The 24,715-nt window shown below is 38.0% G+C and overlaps 1 long non-coding RNA gene across 4 annotated transcripts in view; it reads right to left on the bottom strand.

Moving 5' to 3' along the window:
• LOC144318330 (uncharacterized) overlaps positions 1–24,715 on the bottom strand; it is a 299,311-nt gene that overhangs the window by 260,618 nt on the left and 13,978 nt on the right. For 3 of the 4 annotated variants that reach the window (XR_013384189.1, XR_013384192.1, XR_013384190.1), the window contains exon 2: positions 11,114–11,204. This is a non-coding gene — a long non-coding RNA (uncharacterized LOC144318330). Of the gene's footprint in view, positions 1–11,113; positions 11,205–23,639; positions 23,816–24,715 lie in introns of those variants that run through there. The other variant, XR_013384194.1, reaches the window with a different exon arrangement.

Below are 24,715 nucleotides of genomic sequence, written 5' to 3'. Positions count from 1 at the left end.
CTTTCGGCCCAACCGAAATCCTAGAACCCAGGCCCGTAATTTTAATATGCATATAATTTCACACAGTTGATGAATATAACACACCACGAGTAAACAGCAGGGAGGGGCTAAATGGAAAACCCATTTGTTAGTTTTCCCTCTTGGAGGTTGTTATTTTTTAAATTACTGATATTGGACACTGTAGGAGTGCCCTCTTTCATACACACTGAAGCACTCCACTGGCCCCAGGAGTCACTAAGACTAGTGGATTTTAATAGTTATAGATCTTAAATGGAGGGTTAGAAATTGTTTCTTTTCATTACAATTACAACAAGGAATTAACCCCAAGGGTATCCACTTAATTTCATAATATATAGACTGGAACGCTAATGTGGCTCTTCTACAGTGTAATAAAGAGGCAACTGGCCCTTCTCTCCCCGGGGTGGGTTTCTATAAAATGTATCACCAAAAAAATGTAAAACGAAGAAGATCTGAAGTTAACAAGCTCCCTAATGACACCAGCTCCAGTGCCCGGCATGAGTGGGCCCTCACAGGCATTGAGTGCTGCTTTCTTTTTTTTTTTTTCAGTGGGAGCTCAGTCCCAGCCCTTTTCTTTGATTCGCTTCACTGACACAAGGAAAATGGAAAATGAGAGAAGGAAGGATAATTTACAATTAAGCACGGGAAGTCACAAGGACGGAGGAGAGACTTGGAGCAGACCCTGAATCACCAGGTTTGGGAGATGGGACCCGCAGTGCAAGCTGGCCAATTGCAATTAAGCTCATTTAACTCTTTGCACTCTGTGGTGACCTTGGCTCCATTTTATGGGAACTCCTTCCCTCTTTGCTGGAACCTTAAGCAACACCAAGGGTTAGGATTTTCCATCTTCAGGCTCCAAGTGTCTGAAGCCACTTCCTGGCAGAGATTTGAAATCTTGGATCCCTGCTGATTAGCTCTCCCGGTTGAAGGCATTTTTATTTCCCAAAGCTTTTTTATGATGTTTGACTGTCTCTCTGGGACGAATGAGAGGAAGGACAAAAATAGAGCTTTAAACAGAAGTGGGACAGGGACAGTGGGAGAGGCAAATGGCAGTTTGATAAAAGCACAACCTGGAAAGAAGAATATTCTTCTTTTATATTATGCATTTCCAACATGTATTGTAACATTTGGCCCACTACAGGCTTCCAGCCAGCCGTAGCCTGAGACTTCACTTCTTCCTTTCCCACTGAAAGTGTCGGCTCTGTAGAAATCTGCAAATTTGCCAGTCAACTGGGGAAAAACTGATGATCCAGAGAGAAGAAATTACACATCACTCATTTGTTCACATCTATCATGCAGATCACATTTCCAGAGACAGATAAGATTGTATAGGAAAGCCACAAAAGAACTCTGGCTTCAATGAAAAGCACCCCTTTACAAATCAAAATTCCCAGCTTCCCTCCTGAGATATAGGAAGCAGCGGGTTGAAGCAGATGTCAAGAGGCTGCCAGGAGAGCACCAGAGATGAAAAGTCACTAAAGAGGACTGAGGGAGATATTTATCACAAGAGAAAGTTGAGAGTTCTCGTTGCTGGCTCAGAGCTCCAGGAACCATTTCCAAGAGAATTCAGTATTGTTTGCACACCCACGAGACACAGAAAAAAGGGAGAGGAAGGCACACTGCCCCCAGAAAACAAACCTAATGAGGATTCCACCAGAAAGCCAATGAGACAGGGTACATGATTTAGCAGCTGGTGATGCTCAGCTTAGCCAAGTGGCCAAAACTCTGTAAATATAAACCACAGACCCAGTAGCAAGGATGACAGCAGTGATGCATATGCTGGTCAATGATCTGTAAACTTTTCTATCCCCACATTTCCTCATTCTCCATTTCATCCCCTTAAAACCGCATGTCCCCATAACCTAAGCATCCTGAATATATCAATTGTTGACTTATGAGAAGTTGTGTATATCTCAAAATAGCTACTTAAGTGTTTTTCCCCAGTGACTTTAATTGTGTTTGTTCTGGGCTCATAAACTTGGGGAACTTGAAGCATTTAAAAAACACACACAAGTATGGTAACCAAATGTTTTGGTTTTTCTAAACTCAGTGCACTCTAATTGGTTTTTTCCCTTTAAAAATTATAATTAAAAGAAGCGAGCTCACCTATGTAGAAATTTCTCATTTCTTTATTTACCTTAAATCTTTTCATGCAGGAAACTGTTAATGTTCTTTGTTTTGTTTTGTGTTAAATAGGAATCGGATAGAAAACAATTCTCTAATTAGAATTACACGGGATGTAAAAAAAAAAAAAAAAAAAAAAAAAAAAAAAAAAAAAAAAAAAAAAGAATTACACGGGATGTATGCCTTACAAGTTTGATTTTCTGAATTTCCCCCTGACATTTTCAAATTGAATATCATATTCAGTATCAATCTAACCAATATAAAGCAATTTAATTTTTATAATGAACCAAGAGAATATCTGAATTTGGCATATTAGACAGTTTTTGTCTCTGCTGAATTATTTTAGGAGATGTTTTAGTTAAACTGACTTACAATAGCAAATTTCATACCCTTCAAGTAACATAAGGGTATTGCCTCCTGATACATTATCATTATATAGGGCTAAAACTTATTCATATCAAATTACACTTGGTAAAGTGTCTGAATTGCCTACTATTTCTGCTTATAATGGTACATGCTTTATAGGTCTTACGAGATGGTAAGCTTTTCAATATCACATACATCACAGTATTTGATTGTTCAGCATCTACAACAATGTTAGTGATTATTTGCATCCAACAAATACTTAAAACAGTATAAATGATATAAATGCTTACACTATAATATAAATAGGATAAACATATCTATTTATCATATACTGCCTCCATCAAATGACACAAGCTATTTCAAAAATGGAATATAAATACACCAAAAACAACAAACCATTTGTTCTTTTCTAGATTCCCAAGATCATACTGGTAGATGGTCAGAGGAGAACAAAAATCTTATCTCTGACAGCTATACTGCATGAAAAATTAGAAACATTCCCCTAATTCTTTAACTCTGGCCCTGGTAGTCTCTTGAAATTTTGCCCAACATGACCAGTGACCTTGGTATACAGTGGTCCAAAACTGCATGCTTTAGTTTCTATCACAAAACTATGTCTTCTTCCATGTTTCCCCTTTTGGTCAAAAGGATAAATCATTTTCTAAGGCTACAGGGATTTTTTTGGACATGTTACACTGAAATATTATTAGGCTTGTGTTTGGACATATCAGGCAACCACCTGGATATAAGAGTTTGGGGCTCCAGCCTGGAGAGATACATTAGGGAGTCACCAACATAGAGATAGAATTTAAATCTGGAAAATTATCTAAATGGTAAATACAGGGGATCCCTGCGTGGCTCAGTAGGTTAGCACCTGCCTTCAGCCCGGGACATGATCCTGGAGTCCCGGGATCGAGTCCCACATCAGGCTCCCTGTGTGAAGCCTGCTTCTCCCTCTGCCTCTCTGTCTCTCATGAATAAATAAATAAAATCTTTAAAATAATAAATAAATAAATGGTAAATAGAGATGGAGAAGAAGAAAAATGTGAGAACTGAGCTACAGAGAACTCCAAAAGCTAGAACAGAAAAGAGGAAGCTCTCAAAGGCTGTGGAAAGGACCGGGTAGGGTGGGGGGCAGATACATGGCTAGTGTAGTATCCTGTATTTCAAGTGAAGCAGGTGTTTCTAGAGGGAGAGCAATGGACTCTGTCAACCACTACTGATAGGTCAGGTTTAGATAATCACAGGCCTTATCAACATTGTGATTATCAGTGAACCAGGTAAGAGTGGCTTCAATGAGTGCTGAGGATGAAAACATTATTGGAGTGGCTCCAAAGACGAAGATGAAAGATTTTAAGACAACTCCAGTAAAAGGGAGTGGATAATTGAGGTAGTAACTGGTGAGGGATGCAGAGTCAGAGCATTTAAGATAGAAAAAAAAAACTACAATTTGCCTATGTATCAACGGGAATGAACCATGAGAAAGTGAAAATTTGGTTTTGCAGTAGATCAAAGAAATGATTGCTATCTGATTCCCTTGAGCAATAAAGAGAAGATGGAATCCAGTTGACAAGTGAGGCTGACAAGCAGGGGTGCACACCCACAGCACTAGGGAGGAGGGCAGAGTTCATGAGGTGGATAGATGTGGTGGTGGCAGCACATGAACATATCTCACCTGATGGTTTATGTTTTCTTATCACTTAGGTCTCAGAGCAGCTGCCACCACTCAAAGAACCTTCCTTGACCACTGAATTTAAGGAGTTCTCCCTTTCATAGGGTCCCATACAAACCTATTTTACTATCTTTACAGAACTTACAGCTTTTTTTGAAATTGGTGTGTAATTTGCTTTCTTGATAATGTATACATTTCCCAACTAAGAGCATAGACCTTACTACTCTTTACTGCTCAATTCCTATAACTGAAAAGCAAAAGAATACAAATAGAAGCTTAATATATAATAGTTGAATGAATAAATCAATGAGAGCTTCAGAAATAAGCACTCCCTAGAGTCCAAATCATTTCAAATGTGGTATTACCAGTTTCAAGTATGTTTTCTAGATTGACTCATATAGGGAGCAAAGTCTGTGGATAGCTGTGCCTGCATTACTTGCTCTATTGAAAATGTACACTCCTGAGTTTTGCAATAGTGAATTCGGTCACTCATAGACACGTTACAGGCTATATACTAGAAACATTATAGAAGAAAAGCAGGTATCTCCAACACAAATGGTTCCAGTAGTCTTGCTGAAGCACTGCCCTTGGCATAGAAAGGAGGATGCAGAGAAGGAAAAGATAAGTCAGGAAAAAAAAAAAAAAAAAAAAAGGAAAAGCCCAGGAACTCAAAACCATTAAACAGGAGAAAATTATCCTTAAATGTTTGTCTAGCACTTGATATTTGCTTTCCATAATTTTTATTAGTACTGCATGAAATCACTCCAGAGGTCAGTTAGGATGGTTGGACTCATTTTTACAGAGCTGTAAACTGAGACTCTAAGGGCTTAAGTGCTCTGCTCAAAGGAAGTTATCTGCAGCTGCTGAAAAAGAACTCACAAAGATGCTCCCTGCTTTTTTCTTAGCCCACCTAAGCCTACTATACCTCTAAAAGCCACAGAATGAATGGTAGGATGATCATTAACTGCAACAGGTGACCATGATAGATATTTTTTCTGATACTAATTTTACTTATCAGGGCTGACTTGCATTGACCTGAGTAGAGAATATTTATGAACAAGAAATTGTTCATCTGTGAATACCAAGTCCAAATTCCACGAAGAGTGTTCGTACTTTGGCTGAGCTATGCCAAAAAAGCAATTAGACATTACCCAGTGCTCCTGGGTTTGACCTGTTATTTCTACCAGGTAAGCAGAGGGAATCCACGAAGTTATCTATGGCTAGGTACCTTGGAAATTTTCACAGGCTATTTTTCAAGGTTAACTGCTATTGCTGGTCACCTGTAACAAATAGAAAAAGAAGAGGGAGAGAAATGAGGGAACTGAGAAATAGGGACACAGATAGGAAGGAAGGAAGGAAGGGAGGGAGGGAGGAAAGAGGAAGAGAGAGAAAGAAAACTTAGTAGAACATAAGGAAGTTTTTTAAGAGAAAAAAGAAAAATATAAGGTGACCTAAGAGTTTACCCTTTTGCTTTAGTTTTCTAATTTTTAGAAGTAGAAGAGGCTTTGTTTTGAGAAGTTGATCATTTTTCTTCCAGAACTGTGTTCCCAAATGAGAAATAACATTCCATTCTCCTCTACGTCTCCGACAAAGGAGAACTTCACACCCTCGTTCCAAACCACATATTAGAATAATAATATTCTGCCTGAAGTGGAGAATGACTCCCACAGTCCGCCTCCTTGTTCACCACACAAAGACTTTCGCAAAAATATAGTACAAAGCGATATTGTTTGATTATGTTCCCCCCAAATGAGGTAAGTGTCATTTAGTTAAGGGGAAACTGGAAGATCAATTTACAAAACCCATAAATGTGTAAGGATAATGGAAATTTGTTCGCTCTTTTGTAGCTTCTTCCTCCCTCCCTCCCTCCCTCCCTCCCTCTCTCCCTTCTGTGATGTTTACTGCCATTCTTGGACTATGTAAAACAATCAGATTGTGGTCTGGTCACTAATAAATGTCATCTTCAAATGGACATAGAGAAGAAGGCAGACACTGTTGAGAAAACATTGTTTGGGGGCTTGATCTCCTCTGTTGCCCTGATTACCTTACCTGCTTTCCTCAACCTTAAAATCTGCTTCATTTCCTACTTCTGGGATTCTATCCTAAGACATCATCCAATTTTTTTAGGAAAAGGTTGTGGATAAAGCTACACCCACTAAGCAAATTAAAAAATAATACTAATAATAAAACTCCCAAATTTGAAGTGTTAAATAAATTCTAATTTATTTTGTTCAAAATAATATGAAGGCATTTGAATATAGTGACAAAAAATTCAGTACATATGGGAAATCTTTGGATATTCAACGTTAAATGAAAAAAAAAAAACAGGACGCAAAATTGCATCTATATGATTAAAGTATATAGAAAGTGGAAAGAGAAAACAGAATTAAATGTTAAAAGGTAAGTTAAGATTATTCTCTTCTGTTTTCTCTATATTCCAAATTTTCTATGAAGTTAAAATAAATTTTAAGCAGATTTTTTAGTTTAAAAGAGATATGTGATATAAAAGGGTGCACACTTATTCCAATTGTTCCTTTTTCTTTTTAGGTATTTCTTGGAATAGATGTTTGTGGGCAAAAAAACATCTTTGGATTAAGCCAAGTTTCTGTTCTCTGAGCCAGTTGATAAGGGCAGGGATTTAGAAGGAGAAAGAGTTATATAATCAGAATTTTATTAAAACTGTCTGGGATTTTATAGATCATCTGTTTGAAAGCCCCCATTTTATAATAGAGAAACCAAGAAGGGAAAAGTTAGAAAATATAAGGGGCAGACATGTGGGTGGATCCAATAGACACGGTGTGGGTATAATGAAATTTTTGTAGTAGTCATTATTTCAGAGAGCTCTGAATATGCCTAACATTAGGTCTAAGTAGTAGACTACTGCTGTCCAACTCACTCTCCCTGGCCCCACTCTTTCCTAGCCACCTCCAGTTCTTTGCATCAAAAAAGTCTATTTCTCTGGAGAGTCTACAGAACAATATTTACAAAACCCAGAGATGGTAGTGAAGATAGTCATGAGAACTGCCTAAGTACTAGAAACAATGTATGATGCTGTGGGACCCCCTCTGTGCTGGGGCTCCCATTCCCAGATTCTGGATGTGAGGGCTGCTGACTGGCCACTCTGAGTCCCTTTCTGTGAATCATCCTTGGGCAAAGCCACCTCATTTAAGTGATACCCCTCCTGGGCTGGCAGTCTGCACCCAAAGACTGGTTCCGTGGGGGTATGAAAACCCAGGCCTCGTGCCAGGATCTGGGACAGCCGTGAGGGTCATTTCATTTCAGAGCTGCCCATAGGATCAGCCAGGGCTCTGCTGCAAAGACATTATGCTCAAATTCTCCCTGTACCCATCCTGCTATCCTTGCTCCCCAGTAAACCTCCTACACAAGTAAATCTCTGTCTCCAAAGTCTGTTTTCCAGGTCACCCTGGAAATGGCATCCTAAGGAATGACTCTGTACCATCACATGAGAAGCCCATTATAAATCTTAGAGTTCATTTTGACTGAAACTGTGTTATTTTCAACTTATTATTGAAGTTGAAACAAAAACAAGCGTCTGGTTTTAGAATTATACACCCTCCCACTCTTCCCAGCAGCAAAATTAGGTAGAGCTGAACGACTGTCTATTGAATTTTATCAATTTAGGCAACTAATCTTGCTTGAATACTGTTACCCTTAAGAAGCCTTTACACTATTTTTTTCTTTATTTCTACTTTATTCTCTGTTGAAGTTATAAGCACACATGATAGGAATATTAATCTGTGGGTAATCTTTATCTTTCCTACTCAAAGTGTGGTCACTGTACCAGCAGCATGGGAATCACCTGCATTGTTAGAAATGCAGAGTCTCAGATGCCATCTCAGACCTACGAACTCAGAACCTGCGGCTGATCAAGATTCTCAGATGCACATTAAAGACCAACAAACACTAAAATGCTCCACTGTTGTCAAACAACCTGCTAATTCAGACTAAGCATTATCTTAGGGAAGACACGCACTGAACTTGGAAGAATTCAGTAGGAGTCCCAATTGTGCTTCCATCTTATGGAGCATCTTAGGCAAGTAAGTCTTCATTTCCTGAGCATCTATCTGCTCACCCTTCAAAGTTCTTAGAACAATTTGTGCCTTAGAGGATTTTTATGAGAATTTACACTTGATTTTATTCAAACAAATTTTTACTGTGCATCTGTAAGGAGCCAGGCATTGTTTTAAAGTCTCCAGTGCTATGAAGAATAAGACAGGTTCAAGTCCTGCCACAAACATGCATTGAGCACGGACCATGCACCATGGTGCTAGAATTGTAGCAATAAAATAGACTCTTTTGGAGCCAACAGCTGAAAATCGGACAAATACTGAATGAATTATCATGAAAAAACTGTCAGTATGACAAAAGAGAAATATAGGTGCTATGAGAGCATATAGTAAGGGAATTAACATTGGCTGAGGAGGGCCCTTCACACAGGCCTGATGGGAAAGGTGCACAGGATGGGGCTAAGTTGGGTGAGACTAAGGAAGCATCTCCTGGAAGAAACGTTATTCACTGAGACTTACAAAATAAATAGGATTAATTCTCATTAATTTTGGAGGTTAGAGTAACACAAACAGGGAGAAGAGCATGAACTAATTTAGGGCTTTACAAAAGAAAAGTGAACATAATCAACAACACATTTTTGAAGATCTCTTTGAATTACAGAGATAGATTAGATTGACAGTACAGACTGTAAATAAAGTCTCTTGCCCCTCATTCCCTCTGCAGCCCGACCAGCCCTGGTGCTTCCCCATGTGGCCCTGCAATGTGTGCACCTGCTCCACGTGGGAACTGTAAGTTACAAGCAATCTTTTCAATAGCAGATCCTGATCTCCTGGCCCCACCATAGGTGAATAAAAATGAAACCTACATTTTAAAACAGTTACTTCATTTAGCTTTTATAACACTCCTATTGGATGCAGTTCATTTTCCCCATTTTTTGAGATGACAAAGGGGGAACGCATCAATCTCAGAGCCCTCTACTTTGCTAAAGCCAATTTAATGCAGTGGGTAGAACATATATTTCTAGTAAAACAGACTGCCTAGGATCCAAATCCCACCCAGGATGAGCTTGGCAGTAAGCAATGAGCAATCTCAAGAATCTCAGTCGCTCTATACGTAAAAGTTTATTACCCATTCTCACTAACATCTGCAAGTCTAGATACTCTTCAGGGAAGTTCACTTCCCAAGTTCTATTTTGTGACTCCCATCATCTCACTGCATGGCTTTCAGGATCTCCAAGACAGGCAAAGAGAGGGCAGAAAAGATTCACAACTATCATGACTATCATAGCCTGGAGATGACACATGTCACATCTATACATAGGCCACTGATCAGAACTCATCATGTAAACTAATTACAAGGAGGCTGTAAAATAGAGCTAAGGACATAGATATTTGATATTACTTTCTGTGACCCACAACTTCTACCACTTTGAAGCTTTTCAACCATGGGCAATATCCTTACCTTCCATCAGCAGATTACAATGTCCCAAGTTCAATCGCTGTTGTATTAAAAAAATCAGTTGTAAATCATCCCTTCCATTTTAAACACATGGACATAATCGGAGCTAAATACGTCATTCCCTTTATAGTGACTCAAGAGTTCCAATATATTTTCTTGAGTTCAATGTCCTCTTTATTTACTTATACTTAGAATATAAATTACTAAAATTAGAATCTACATTGTTTTCATGACCACTTTCAACTTTGTGTTTTGCCTTCCTCTATGCCATTACTTGGAATGTGTTCAGTTTTAAATATATATAATATATATTTAATATATGTAATATATATTATAAGATTATAATATTATATAACATATTATATATATTATAAGAACAGAATCACACAGAAAATAGTCCCAATATTCTAAAAGGTCTAAAGAAAGCTGGAATTTTTTTAGGATGCCACAGAAATTAAATCAATCTATTATTTTCTTTTTTCAACTATTTTATTTCTCTATCAGCTGCTTCTTTTTACTCCATTATGAGTGTCTTTCCCTGTGTTCTAAGAACCCCCATACAAATGATCTAATTGTTCCAATTAATCATTTTCAAACTGTAGCACCTCTTTGGAACTAAGTCCCAAATGGGGTCCTTTGTAGATCACAACTCAGTCTGCACGTGGCTGCCTTGGTCAAGCACGTTATCCTAGTACAGCCTGCCACAACCAGACTTGTTGAAGGTCTTATAACACTTGGTGCTCCTAACTCACCTCTGGCAGCTTAGCTCAGAAGATAGTTTGGGTAAAGGACAATCTCATCGTTTCATAGATTCCTCTCCAAAATAATATTGTGAATTCTTTTCCATGAAGAAAGCCACATTATTTTCAGTTTACTCTTGGCTTAGTATTCTAGAGAGTAGGAAAATATTGAACCATAGGGTTAGCCACCCATGGCAGAGCTAACAGATGGGTTTTTCAAGACAAAGAAAAATATGTGGAAAACACATCTTCTAGCCATTCTATCTCTGTCACGCGTAGAATTTTTTTTCATAGAATTTTTCTAAGACACCTACAACCTTATACAGATTTGCAGTATCTGTTGTAGTATTGGATTTTCTTAATTTACATTTTGAATTATTATAGAAATGGTACTGTTACCATGACAAAAATGCAAAACTGAGTTATCTTCTCAAACATATAGGTCACCCAGTGAGCACAACAGAAAACTATGATAATTGTGAATTTAAGCAAGAAGAGAAAACAGATCAATTTCGAGCAAAGGGCACGACTAATCTATAAGTAACCTTTAAACCATGGAGCATTATGTAAAATATTAAACGATTTTTTAAAGGGTAAAAAGAAATTGAAACAAAAACTAAAATTTATCTCATAAATTCAGTTTTTCATAAACATAAGAGATACATTAAAGAAGAAAATCTATCAGTTAATTGGTAAACGTATTTACCTTGGTCACTTCATTGCAGTGATAGGTATGACGGGAAGGGATACTGGAAGCAACCTCAGTCCATCACTGGGAATATGGATGAATCAACGTGCTGAATGTACAATATGGAGTGGCAATTAGAAACAAGATATGAGGTTTTGTCAAAGCAACATGGACAGGTCCCCCCCCCAAAAAAAAAGGAATAAAGAAAAACGTAATGAGAGATACATCATCTGATATTATTTACATAAATTACAAATATGTATATACAAAACAATAAAACACAACCTGAAACAAAAAGATGCACTAGAAAATAGTTCTCTATGCTAGTGGAACTAACACCTCTCAACAAAATATCCAAATAGTACAAAAATTTGCTAAGTCCCATTCAGGCTACTCTATGTGCCATCCTCAGTGGCCCAGAATTGTAGGAGCTAAAACGCCCAAAATAAGGTTTTGGAAGCCCTTCCATTCTGGCTGCCTGTGCTCTAAAGGAAATGGGTGGGGTAGACATAAAAGGGAACAAAGTTGAAACAAATAAGAACAACTCTCTGCACCAAGCAGATACTAGTTTGTCTGCTAAGAACAAAAGAGTATAATTAGCATCTGGCATTGGTTGGGGGACGGGGTGTGGAGAGAAAGGTAGCCCTCCCTGGCCATGACAACATGCTTAGCCAGACTGTATAGACTGTATATTCTTAGCTTATGTGGGGTTTTGTTTTGTTTATTATCTGACCGTCAGCAGGTTCTTTGGAATTCACACCCAAACACCTAGGAAAAGTATTACGGTTAAGAATCAAGCCTTAGCAGCCATTCAGTTAGTTGCTTAAACCTCAGCACAAATCAATCGAAAAGCAATAGACTCAAAACTACATAGAGATGTGGATTAATCATCGACAGCACATCCATCACTCGGTTAGGTTTGGGATTCTGCAAGCCACAAATATCATGTTCCAACAAGTAGGATGTGACACGTAGGCAGGAAAATAAAAGGCAGTTGTGGTACTGAGTATTACAGGTTATCAGAAGTCAGGTCCCAAAGCTTCACACAATTGAAAATGATTAGTGATACTCCCTGTGATAAAGTTTCAGGCCACTAGATGCTGGTAAGCCTAGTAAAGGCAACTTTTCTATAATAGCTAAGGGAAAGTTAGAAGGACCTAAGTAATAGAAAACAGCCAAGACCGATTTGGAAGCTTCCAATCACATAACAAAGCACATTCTTTTTTCAGGGCATTGTGGCCAGGTGGGGGATTGGCTTATGAAAGCAGTCTCTACATGACATGATTTATGGAGAGAACCACAAACTTGCTGACACAATTCCATACAATGGCATGCTGGACAAGTTATATGGCTTTCCAAAGGAGATGCATACAGGATGAGAAACAGAAACAAGATTTTATGATTTAAAAAACAAATCATAGCCTTCCTGCAGTCACATGTCCAACATTTAATCTCTAAATTATTACAACCAGAGGAACCAACATTTCCATTCCTGCAGAATGAGTGACACATGGTTTAATGTTCCTCTCCCCTCCTGGGAATGTACTTTCCCCAAGAGCCCAATGAAAGGAGGCTTGTCTGGTCATATCTCTGGAAAGGGATCATTGACTATGCCAGCTTTGATGTTTATTACCTTCCTACAGTGAAGCTAGAAAAATTATGAAAAAAAAATTTAGAAGCAAAACAAAGACTGTATCTCAATATATTCTCATAGAACTAGTTCTGTTTTGGCAACACTCTTTCTTCTCCTAAGGCCAGGGGTGATATTCAACACATGAAACAGTCAATGTGGCACCCACACAGGCCAATCCAACCACATAAAAATCAACTATACTGATGCTGGTGCCTACTGGCATAGCACGGCCTAGAGCCCTGCTGAGGTAACCCTCAAATACTATAGACCGGTTTTCTACTTTGAACTGGGATAAATCCAGAGAGCTTGTTTAGTTTTCCAGAATCAACTCAAAAATCTGGTGAAGGTCCCTGGGGTCCTTTATTGCAGGGATTCCCAAGCCCCTGATGACCATTTGTTGTCCCAGTCAGACTCAACATGCACAAAAGCAGAACAGTCCCACAAAATGACAGGCTACCCCTGGATTTATCCAGAAAGAAAGATATTCACTCCACTTCGCACTCTGATAAGGAAAAAAGAAGGAAAATCCAAGTGCTCATCCCCACTCTGAGCCCCTCTCCCCTGATAGGTACATTCTGGGGCAGGGGCAGGCACCCCAACTCCGCAGTTCCACTTTCCTGTGTTCCCCTACTACTTCTTTCTCCCCTAAAAGGATCCTTCTAAGAAAGCTTGGGCTCTTCCCAGACTACTGGTGGTATAGGAGCCCACAGCCACTTTTTGGGCAAGAGGAAACTCACAAGAGGGACCACAGAATAGGGCTAATGCCCCTATCTCATCCAAGACATTCCAACTCTTAAAGAACAAACAAGCCAAACTTGACATTGATCCTACTAGTACTATTTTTTAATGTAGTATTTTCCACTCCTTTTTAAAATTATAATTAGCACACAGTGTTATATTCGTTGCAAGTATAATGATTCAACAATTCAACATTATCCAGTGTTCATCCAGGTAAGTATACTCTTGATCTCCTTCATCTATTTGACCCTTCCCCCAACCTACCTCCACTCTTGGCAACCACTAGTTTGTTCTCCATATTTATAAATCCATTTTTTGTTTTTCTTTTTTTGTTTTGCTTCTTATATTCCACATATAAGTGAAATCATATGGTATTTGACTTTCTCTGGTTGACTTATTTCACTTAGGATTATACCCTCTAGGTCCACCCATGTTGTTCCATACAAATTTTAGTATTATTTGTTTCACTTCTATAAAAATTGTTGTTGGTATTTTGATAGTGATTGCATTAAATCTGCAGACTGTTTTGGATAGTACAGACGTATTAACAATATTACTTCTTCCAATCCATGAGCATGGAACATCTTTCCATTTGTTTGTGTCATGTTCAGTTTCTTTCATCAGTGTTTTATAGTATTTGAAGTACAAGTCTTTTACCTCCTTGGTTAAGTTTACTCATAAGTATTTTATTACTTTTGGTGCAATTGTAAATGAGATTGTTTTCTTAATTTCTTTTACTGATGCTTCATTATTTGTGTGTAAAAATGCAACAAATTTCTATATAATAACTTTGTATCCTGAGACTTCAGTAAATTAATTTATTCAGTTCTAGTAGTCTTTTGGTGGAGTCTTTAGAATTTTCTACATACACTATTATGTCATCCTCAAGGAGTGAAAGTTTTACTTCTTCCTTAACAATTTGGATGCTTTTTTTTTTTTTTTTCTTGTCTGATTGCTATGGCTAGGTCTTCCAGTACTAATGTTGAAAAAAAAATGATGAGAGTAGACATCCTTGCCTTGTAACTGATCTTAGAGGAAAAGCTCTCAGGTTTTCACCATTGAGCATGATATTAGCTGTGAGGATTTTATATATGGCCTTTTATTATGTTGAGGTTATATTCCCTCTACATTTTCATTGAGAGTTTTTATTGTGAATAGATGTTATACTTTGTAAAATTATTTTTTGCATTTATTGAGATGATCATGATTTTTATTATTTTTCTTGTTAATGTAACATATTATGTGGACTGATTGGTGAATACTGAACCACCTTTGCAATACTGGAATAAATTCCACTTGATTGTAATGAATTTTTAAATGTATTGTTGGATTCAGTTTACTAATATTTTGTTGAGGATTTCTGCATCTATGTTCATCAGAGATACTGACCTTTACCTGTTGTGTCTTTATCTGGTTTTGTTAACAGGGTAATGCTGGTCTCACAGAATGAATTTGAGAGTTTTCTTTCCTCTTCTACTTTTTAGAATAGTTTGAGAAGAATAGGTATTAACTCTTCTTTGAGTGCTTTGCAGAATTCACTTCTGATTCCATCTGGTCCTAGACTTTTGTTTTGGTGACTTTTTTATTACTGATCCAATTTCATTACTAGTAATCAGTCTGTTCAAATTTTCTATTTCTTCCTGATTCAATTTTCGAAGGTTATATGTTTCTAGGAATTTATCCATTTCTTCTAGGTTGTCCATTTGGGGGCATATAATTTTTCTTAATATTCTCTTATAAACCTTCATATTTTTATGGTGTTGGTTGTTCTTTCTCCTTCATTTCTGATTTTATTTATTTGAATCTTCACTCCTTATTTCTTAATGAATCTGGCTAAAGGTTTATCAATTTTGTTTAACTTTTCAAATAACCAGCTCCTGGTTTCATTGACCTGCTTCATTGTTGTTTTGGTCTCTAGTTATTTCTGCTCTAATATTTATTACTTCCTTCTGCTGGCTTTGGGCTTTATTATTTTTCTAGTCTCTTCAGGTATAAGGTTAGGTTGTTTGAGATTTGTCTTGTTTCTTGAGGTAGGCCTGTATTGCTATTATATTCCCTCTTAGAACAGCTTTTGCTGCATCCCAAAGATTTTGGATGATTTTCATTTTCACTTGTCTCTATGTATTTTTTTTTATTTCCACCTTGATTTCTTGTTTGACCTAATCATTCATTTTTTTTAAAGATTTTATTTATTCATGATAGTGAGAGAGAGAGAGGGAGAGAGAGAGAGAGGCAGAGACACAGGCAGAGGGAGAAGCAGGCTCCATGCAGGGAGTCCGACGTGGGACTCGATCCCGGGACCCAGGGATCACGCCCTGGGCCAAAGGCAGGCACCAAACTGCTAAGCCACCCAGGGATCCCCAACCTATTCAATCTTTAGTAAGATGTTATTCAGCCCCCATATATTTGCATTCTTTCCATATTTTTTGTGATTGGTTTCTAGTTTCATATCACCATAGTTGGAAAAGATGCATGATATGATTTCAATCTTTAATTTATTAGGGCTTGTTTTGTGGCCTATTCCAAAGAATGTTCCATGTGTACTTCAAAAGAATGAGTATTCTGTTTTTGGATGGAATTTTCTGACTATATCTATTAGGCTAATCTGATCCAATGTATCCTAATAGTACTTATTATTTCAAAGACGTACAGATGCAGTCCTTTCCACACTGCTGGGGAGAACTCTTGTTATTTGTTGGAACACTCAAACAATGTTTTGAGTATACACACTCATGAAATCATATGTACTTACAGGAGAAAGTTGTACTGTCACTGTTCACTAATACAGATTTTACAGTGTAACCCTACTTATAGAGGGTTACATCCCAGTAATCCCATATAACTTGAAAATATCTTAAGTCAAAAGTAAATTTAATAAACCTAACATCATAGCTTAGCCTAACGTACCTCAAATGTGCACAGAACATTGTTATTAGCCTACAGTTGGGCAAAATCATCTAACACAAAGCCTAGTTTATAATAAAATATCAAATACCTCATGTAACTTATGTAATAATTATTAAAAACAAAAAACGGAAGGGTTGCAAAAAACAAAACAGGTATGAATACATGTTTCTGGTTGTTTATCCTCATGATCTCATGGCTGACTGGAGCTGTGACTCATCACCACTGCCCAGCATTATGAGACAGTATCATACTGTGTATCCTACCCCAGGAAAGGATTACAATTCAAAATTTGAAGTATAGTTTCTATTGAATGCATATAACCCTTGCAGCATCACAAAGTTAAGAAATCATTATTTAAACCACAGTTAAGTTGGGGACCATCTGTCATATTTTCTAAACATTTCTATATGAGGACACTCATATACGTTTAGAGAACTACATATATAGTAGCTGAGAACACAGGCTAGAGCCAGACTTCTATCCTGGCTGGTCCACTTAGTGGCTATGGAATCTTGAGTCAACTTCTTAACCTCTTCAGGTTTCAGTCTCCTCATCAATAAAATGAGAATAGGAAGTCTAACATCATAAGATCCTTGGGAAAATTAAACAATTTCAATACAAAAGGTGCTTAGAGTGATACATATAGTAGGCATTCTGTAATTAATAAATGGGATATATTTTCACAGCACAGACAAAACGGTCAGTTGATTCTGATAAGCCAAAGCAAGAATCGTCAGACTTTCTAGAATCCTACAGATTGTTTTTTGTAAAGATGTTCACAATTTACCTGACTGGTTTGTCATCATGGACTTATGGATTTATTCAACAGATACTTCTTGAGAGATAACTATATGCCAGACCCTGTGCCAGTAGCTGAGAATATTAAAAGGAATGAGGTGTGGTCCTTGCCACCATAAAGTTTACAATCAAGTGGTGGAGATAGACATATTCACATAATACAACACAAAGAGTGGTTTTAGATGGGGCACAAGAAAGGAATTAACCCACATCAAGGAGCCAAAATGATATATGTACCCAAACACCTCTGAATAGTGGCACTGGGCGGTCAAAACTTATATATGATACAAAACTAGACTCATCATACCTATGAGGCTTGATTTCCACTGACGAGAGAAGCAAAACCTAGATCCTATTTCAAAGTAATTTACACCTTTCTTCTTTAAGTTTAATCTCTTCTGGGTAGTCAAATTCCAGGTTTTCCCCCAACATCATTCTCCTGTCCCTAAGGGACTTATTAATTGTCCTGACATTAGACAAAGACTATCTGGCTCTTGCTTAGTGTCTGAGAACCAACCACATCCATCAACTGCACCAAACTCTGTGATGCCGGTATCTGTGGTCTGATTCCTTAGCATAGAGGTGACAGCTTTCGGGTAGCTTGGTTTCTCTGCCAGTAGCCTCAATCTCTCACCTCAACACTCATATACAAAACCGACATTCTGAGATTTAGCTACATGCATCCACATGCGGCCCTTGCTTTGGACTACCCAATCCATAATTTCCAGCTTAAGGTGTGGCCGCTTCCTAGCAGACAGGCTATTTTCTAATTCTTAAACAGTGTCCTTTGCTTCAAATTTTAAGAACTTTCCTGAATCTGAAGGACAACTTGAGAATGGGCCAACTCAGGCCTGGTTGGTTATCTTACACACACATAACACCATAATTTCTGTTCTACCAAGGATGTTCCTCTTAATCATCTCCATTCAGAATTTGAGGCAAGATGTGAGAACCAAGTTCCCTTTAATCATTGATGTTAAAGTCAGGTGAGGTCTCTAGCCCACCCAGGACCACAAACCAGACCCAATTCAGGACTCAGGATTCTTGCTTTCTTCTTACTCTTTCTCTCCAGGTTCCTCCCAACCAGTTTTGTTTTGTTTCCTTCCAATGTATTGGAAAATGAACTTTGTGCTCCACTCTGCATATTCTGTGTTCTGTGGCTTATAGTAAATTGTTCTTCCTTCAGTCCTGTAACTTCTTAATATTTTAAAGGAATAGTTAATATTTAAAGCAAAGCTTCTGGTTTCTCTTTCAATGAATCTAGGTATTACAAGTGAATGCCTTGGCTTTTCACAACTGTTGTCTCTGAAATTAGCTTCAAGAGCGTGTTTTGGAATTCAAAAACTGAACATTGTCTCCTTTGTTCTTAGCTGGGTCCTGCCCTCCCCCTGAAGCAATGGATATCATGACTCAGTGGGCAGAACTATAAAGCCAATGAACTAAAGGAAATTAAAAATACAGAAGAGAGAGTTTCAAAACCATGCCTTCTTTGCCCCAAAATTTTAAAAAGAAAATTAATTCCAAAAGATCGGGTAACAAAATAGCATTGAGTACTTCTGTTCTCCAATACACCTTTGCAATCCTGTGGCCTAGAGCATATCATAGGAATATAAAGCGTTCTCAAAACGCAAAAGCGTTCTCAAACAGGTGAAGCTGTAACATCACCCTGATTCCAGGGTGGGTGAACATTCCAACTGCAGCAAAAAGAAGGCTTTGCCACTCCCTGCAATAAGCAAGGTTGTTCTGGAGGTGAGGGGAAGGACAATGGGGGAGGTTGATATAAATCACAGAAACTGTGGATTTAAAAAAAAAAAATTCCTGTGTGACTGTCCATGAGCTGATCACTCAAAATTACCTAGCTATAGTTTCCACTAACAACCTTAGACTTTAGGAACCATTGTTCTAGCTCTCTACAATTAGCTAAATGTGTTCCTGCCTTTTTTTTTTTTTTTTTTTTTTTACTTTCTCTACGAAGTAGTTACTGGAACCAAATTTCCATTTGAAGAATCCAAGGCCCTCTGACTTTCTTAAAGCCAAATAGTGCTAGTGATAGAAAACAAGTTCAGACCTCCACACTCCACATTGAAGGGACTATTTACACTCTTTATCCTTATAAATGCTGCTCCCTAATTCTCTTCTTTTCTTAAAATCATTCCCCATTTTTATCCCATGGCTTATAATTATTTGCTTATGCTGTTTATTCTTCCCAAATATCGACAGACTGCAATTATCACTAATTCATGCAAGTTCCTTCCCACACAGTGTATTGCATGGCCTGCTCATCCTGAATGTCAAGTCATCAGCCATTTCATCTGTATGATTCATCTGTCCCCTGAAATCACCTCTAATTTTGAGGAAGCTTGCAGTCTTTACAGAACTCACATGAGTTCTTTTAGTTACTGTTCATTCCCTAAAGAAGATACTCTTTTATCACTTTCCAACTCCCACTCAAAGTATCTAATGTCTCAAATCTTCCACTGCCCAGGTCATTCCCCCTAAGACTCTCCTTTCCCAGGAATGCCCTATGTGTAAGTCAGATCTCACCACCCATCATCTTAGCAAAATGTAGCACCAGCTATTTTAATTTAGCAAATTAAAAGTAACAGCTCTATAATAATTAACTTCCACTGCATTGTAACCCCAAAATTTAATGGTTTTAAAAAACCATTTATTTAGCTGACAATTCTGCAGGTCAGCAGTCTGGGCTGTGCATAGCTGCACAGTTCTGGTCTTGGCCGGACTCAATCAATGCATCTGTACTCAGCTGCCAGGTCAGCTGGGAACCAGTTGGTCTAGGATGACCTCAGCTGGAATGGCTGCCTGGACTTGTTCACAAAGCAAGAGAGCAGAGAGAAGATATAGGCTTGGAACTGATACACCATCATTTTTGTCACATTCTATTAGCCAAAGCAAATTCTAAAACCAGACAAGATCCAAGGATTGTGTAAAGAGACTCTTGATATGAGATGCTGCAAAAATGCAATGAGGTGATTTTTTTTTAAGCAAACTACCAAAATATCTGTGGCAAAAATTGGTCCAACCACAAACTTTATTAAGTTTGACTACATGACCTACTCTGCTAGGCACCCTTATGTGAATATGTATTTAACTATTTCCTAACCAACGTATTTACTTGGCAAAAGGAAATGATCTAACTAAAAGGAGTTTAACTCCATTAAGTTTGCCCGACATTACTAAGGTATCTAATGCTAGGCACTGTGCTAGTCATGAAAATATATAGGCAAATAAGAATATTGTTACCATTAAGAAGCTTGCAGTCTAGCAGAGGAAACAACTAGACAAATACATGCAATTATAGATACTTGGGGTTACAAAGAAAGGGTATATGACTCAGAAAATTTCCTGTAGGAGGTTATAGAATGTCAGGCATCAGAGAAACCTAAAAGGTTTAGAAGTGCTGCATTCTATGTGTATGGACACATAACTGTGAATCCATAGCTCCCAGCTTTGTGAGATGGTCAAGACAGTACTTCACGGACAAACTTGGGTCACCATGAATAGCATATCTGATACCAGAGACTTTCAACAAGGTAGCACTGAACAGATTTAGCTCACCAGTCCCCCACTTAAGGATCCTAGGTAAACCTTAGTTTTTGTTCTCTACCAAAAATATCAGCATTGCTTGTTTTCTGTCTCCCCAGCACTCCTCACTATTCAATCTATGTTCAACATCCATGTTCCTCTATATTTAGCATTTACAATCCTAAAATCTAGTTCATCCTCAATACTGAGATGTGGTTTCCATGTCAGTTGCCTCGGGTAGTTTTCATCCTATTTTTTAAGTCCAATACCAGTCATACATTAATCTATACAATAATTATTTATCAAGGACCAGCTATGGCCTAGAACTACTACATGATGGTAAAAAATATAATTATAGCCTCTATCCTCATGACTCTCATAATCTGTAGAGAGAGACTGATATTAAAACAGTAACTGCACAAGTGATTTTCAATTACGTTTATATGTCCTGTAAAAAAAATATTAAAAGGTACAGGAACAAAACATGAAAGATCTTAATTAGTCACCTGACAGATGAGCAGAAATTGACCCCAAAAGAGAACTGCAGGGACCCAGAGGACACAGAGCCTGTGTTCTAGACTAACGACACAGTGTGAAGGAGCTGAGTGTGAAGGAGGCTGGTGTATTGGAGGAGCAAAAAGCTAGCCAATGTGACTGGATGTGAATAATGAGAAGAATCATAGGCAATGGGGCTGGAAGGGCAGAAGACAGCCAATCCACCCAAATGGATTCACCACTCTGCATAAAGATATTTTTCTCCAAGACCACACGAAACTTAGGATGCATGTGACTTCAGCATTAATGCAATCTTACAATTTTCTATTTCATTTACGGTTTATCAAAGAGTATCTTAATTTCTCAATCCACAAATTTAGCTATAATTCCGACTAATCCCAGTGCCTTGAATATTTCCTCAAGATATGGTTAACTTTAATCCAACCAGTCAGAAAAACTAAGCAGATATAAAATGTTTTACAGGATCATAGCAATTGAAAACATCTCCCAGGGCATATAATAAAGGGTGGTGGAAGAACCAGAGCTAGAATCTGGTTCACTCTGCTTTCTCTCTGAGGATGTTAAAGCTAAAAATTATGCCCTACCACCTTACCCCTAGAATCTAAGGAAGAGAGGTTACCACAGGGCATTCTAGGAATCCCTCCAATCCTCTTGTCTATTTTACTATCCAAAACCTTTCTTTATCTCTAATATTCTCTTTTAAGTTCTTTTAAAATTAGAATTTGGAGTAAATGTGCTTTATATGAAAACAGTTGGCTGTTTCTGTGTGTAAATGTGGTTGAAAATGAAAGCTATAAAAACAAAAGTAGAAAACCTTGAAACCTCAAACTCTGTGCATCCACTGGTCAAAAGTTTCTGTGGTTGTATGTTGGAAGATGGCAGGGAGTTGCTAGCAGAAAACAAATCTGGAAGAGGGATTATACTATTTCTTACTTCTCTAAGGCTCACTTATTTGATCAGACTGAGATTCCGCTCCCCTTTAATTCCCCATATACTACCTCGCTGAAGAGAATTAATGTGCAATCATGATTCTTTGTCCCCCTCCCCTAACTGGCAGCACAGCCACCCTATTCTGGACTCATGGCCATTGGTGGGTTTTCCTACCCTACCACAACTTAACCCATTACTTAATTCAGCATTTTCTTGGCATTAACTTAGCATGTAATTCTTTAGTCTACATCGTTTAATTCACCTGAGTTCAAAGAAAACCTGTGCAAACTCTGAGGTCAAAAGTTTGTGGACCACTGTTTTTCCCAGGAGGTCACTTTACTTGGGAGTATGATGCCATTTTCTAACCATTTTCAGAGCTGAAAACATAATCTTGAATTAAAACACTTTGCATTTTAGGAGCTCAGTTCCTATGCTGGGTTCTGTTATTTTAAAGCTGGCTAAAAATTTCCTGGAGGTGACTGAGTTTTCTCATTCCCCGGGGAAGCTGCTGTGAATGACTTTCCACAATGCCTTTTCTGAGAGTCGCCAAGTTCACTTTTTGCAACCTGAGTGTTATACGCTTAAATATATGCCAGGGGCATTCAAATTGAAGGAACCAATGAAAATTCTAAATGGAAAGCTTTTAAATGAATATAGAAACAGAGAGCTTAACTTAAGGAGGTAATAAAGTAAAAACAAAGCTTAGGGTTCCAATCTCACCCTAAGCAGTGGGACCTTAAGCAAGCTGCTCTGGATTCCCATTCTATCTCAGGGATTTCATGGCATTCTTTCAGAGATGAAATGAATTAACACGTGTAATTCATTTCTTGCCTTTGGCTTTCCTGATGTCTAACTAGCCAGCATGATAAGACAGGGAGTAACTCATGTTCTGTTTTTTTTTTCTTTTTTTTTAAATGAACTAATGGAGATTCATTGATTTATGCAGTCAATTATAAGAGTGGGCAACAGCCAAATAGGCAAGTTACTTGAAGGAAAAAAAAAAAAATCCTCAGGTCACTGAAGCAGCAATTAGCAAGTATTGTGGGGAGAAGAGGAAAAAGGAGGAAAAAGGCCTGATGAGGCAAATTGCCTTTAATTATCCTTAAACATTTTCTCGTCTTCTTTTGATGCCATAAGACCCCCTGCAGTTCCAAAATAAAATAAGCCTGAGTTTTGTTTTGCTCTTTTAAATAGGAACATAATAGCCACTGTGGAAACATGTTCTTAATCAAAGGTATTAAACTCCTGGCTGCTCTCCTTCATTTGAAATTGCCTGGGTTCATTATTATCAAGGGGAAGAGAAGTCTAGTCACCATTTCGCTCCCTTCTTAGTAAATTAAAATATTAATTACAAAATACGTTATTTTTATCTTATATCTTAAGCTATTAGTTACTATGGCTGGATTAAAAAAAAAAAAAAAAAAAAAGAGGATTCATTTTGTGCCGAAGTAATTTCCCTAACAAAGCATTCATACTTACTTTCTAGTTCCTGGACTTCAAATCGGTACATGAAATGCTGCATTTTTGAGAGCCATCTGAATAAATTCGATAGCAACTTCATTTATTTTCTGTCTCAGAGATAAGTGTGCAATTACAGTTGCTGTGTCCATGTGCTCATGGCATGTGCCCACTCAGACAAGGCCACTGGCTGCAGCCAATGCCCGGCAGAGCTGAGAGGAAAGAAAGAGTATTTCCTTTTCATTTCCACCACACAATGCAGTAATCGATCTTATGCCCGTAGACACAAATGCTCAATCTCTAGGAAAGAGGCAAATAAAGCCACAGAATAGACATTAGAGCTAACTAAAACCCTCATTGTCTGCCTCTTCAAAGACTCAAATTACCAGCAAGGTACTGAGGTGACAGTAGAAAGTCTTAAGAAAACATAAGCCAAGGACCAGCATGCCCACTAAGCTTATGCAGATGACCTGGTCCTGTGGTGTCTCAAGTCATCACAGAATAAACCAAAGCTGCTCTCTCTTTTACCGGTGAAAGTTGCATGCAGTAATCATGCATGTGGAGTGTATTTGGCGAGGGTCTAAAAGCCACCCACCCCCTTGCAAAATATTCCCTCCTTTCCCTACTACCTGCATGGTACCTGAAATTAGATAATTTTTCCCTCTTACACTTGGAAGGATATTCAGTTTAAGAGGTCACTATTTAATTTCGGAAACAGCTAGAGAGATAAGACTTTATAGCCAATACCATTTATTAAGTGCCACTATGCACTAAGTACTTTACATATATTATTTTCCTGAATCGTTACAATAATCTTATGATGTAGACATTTTTTATAGCACCTTGTTATGTGTGAAAACTGAGGCTTAGAAAGATTAAGTAACTTGAACAATTGGCAAGTGGTACAGTGAAGATCTAAATCCAGGTGTCTACATGTAAAGCCCTTGCTCTTGCTATGTCTGTTGGCTTCTATCTGATAGAAGATACATGTTGGGGTATAAGGAACAGAGGGCTGGGGCTTTGGGAAACAGAAGAGAGGATGGAAAAAGTGGAAAAGGGACACTGGCGAGAAGAGAATCAGCTCTAGACATGCCCTC

The sequence above is a fragment of the Canis aureus genome, chromosome 8 (assembly GCF_053574225.1).
Source record: "Canis aureus isolate CA01 chromosome 8, VMU_Caureus_v.1.0, whole genome shotgun sequence".
NCBI lineage: Eukaryota > Metazoa > Chordata > Mammalia > Carnivora > Canidae > Canis > Canis aureus.
This window is presented reverse-complemented; position numbering and strand designations above follow the sequence as displayed.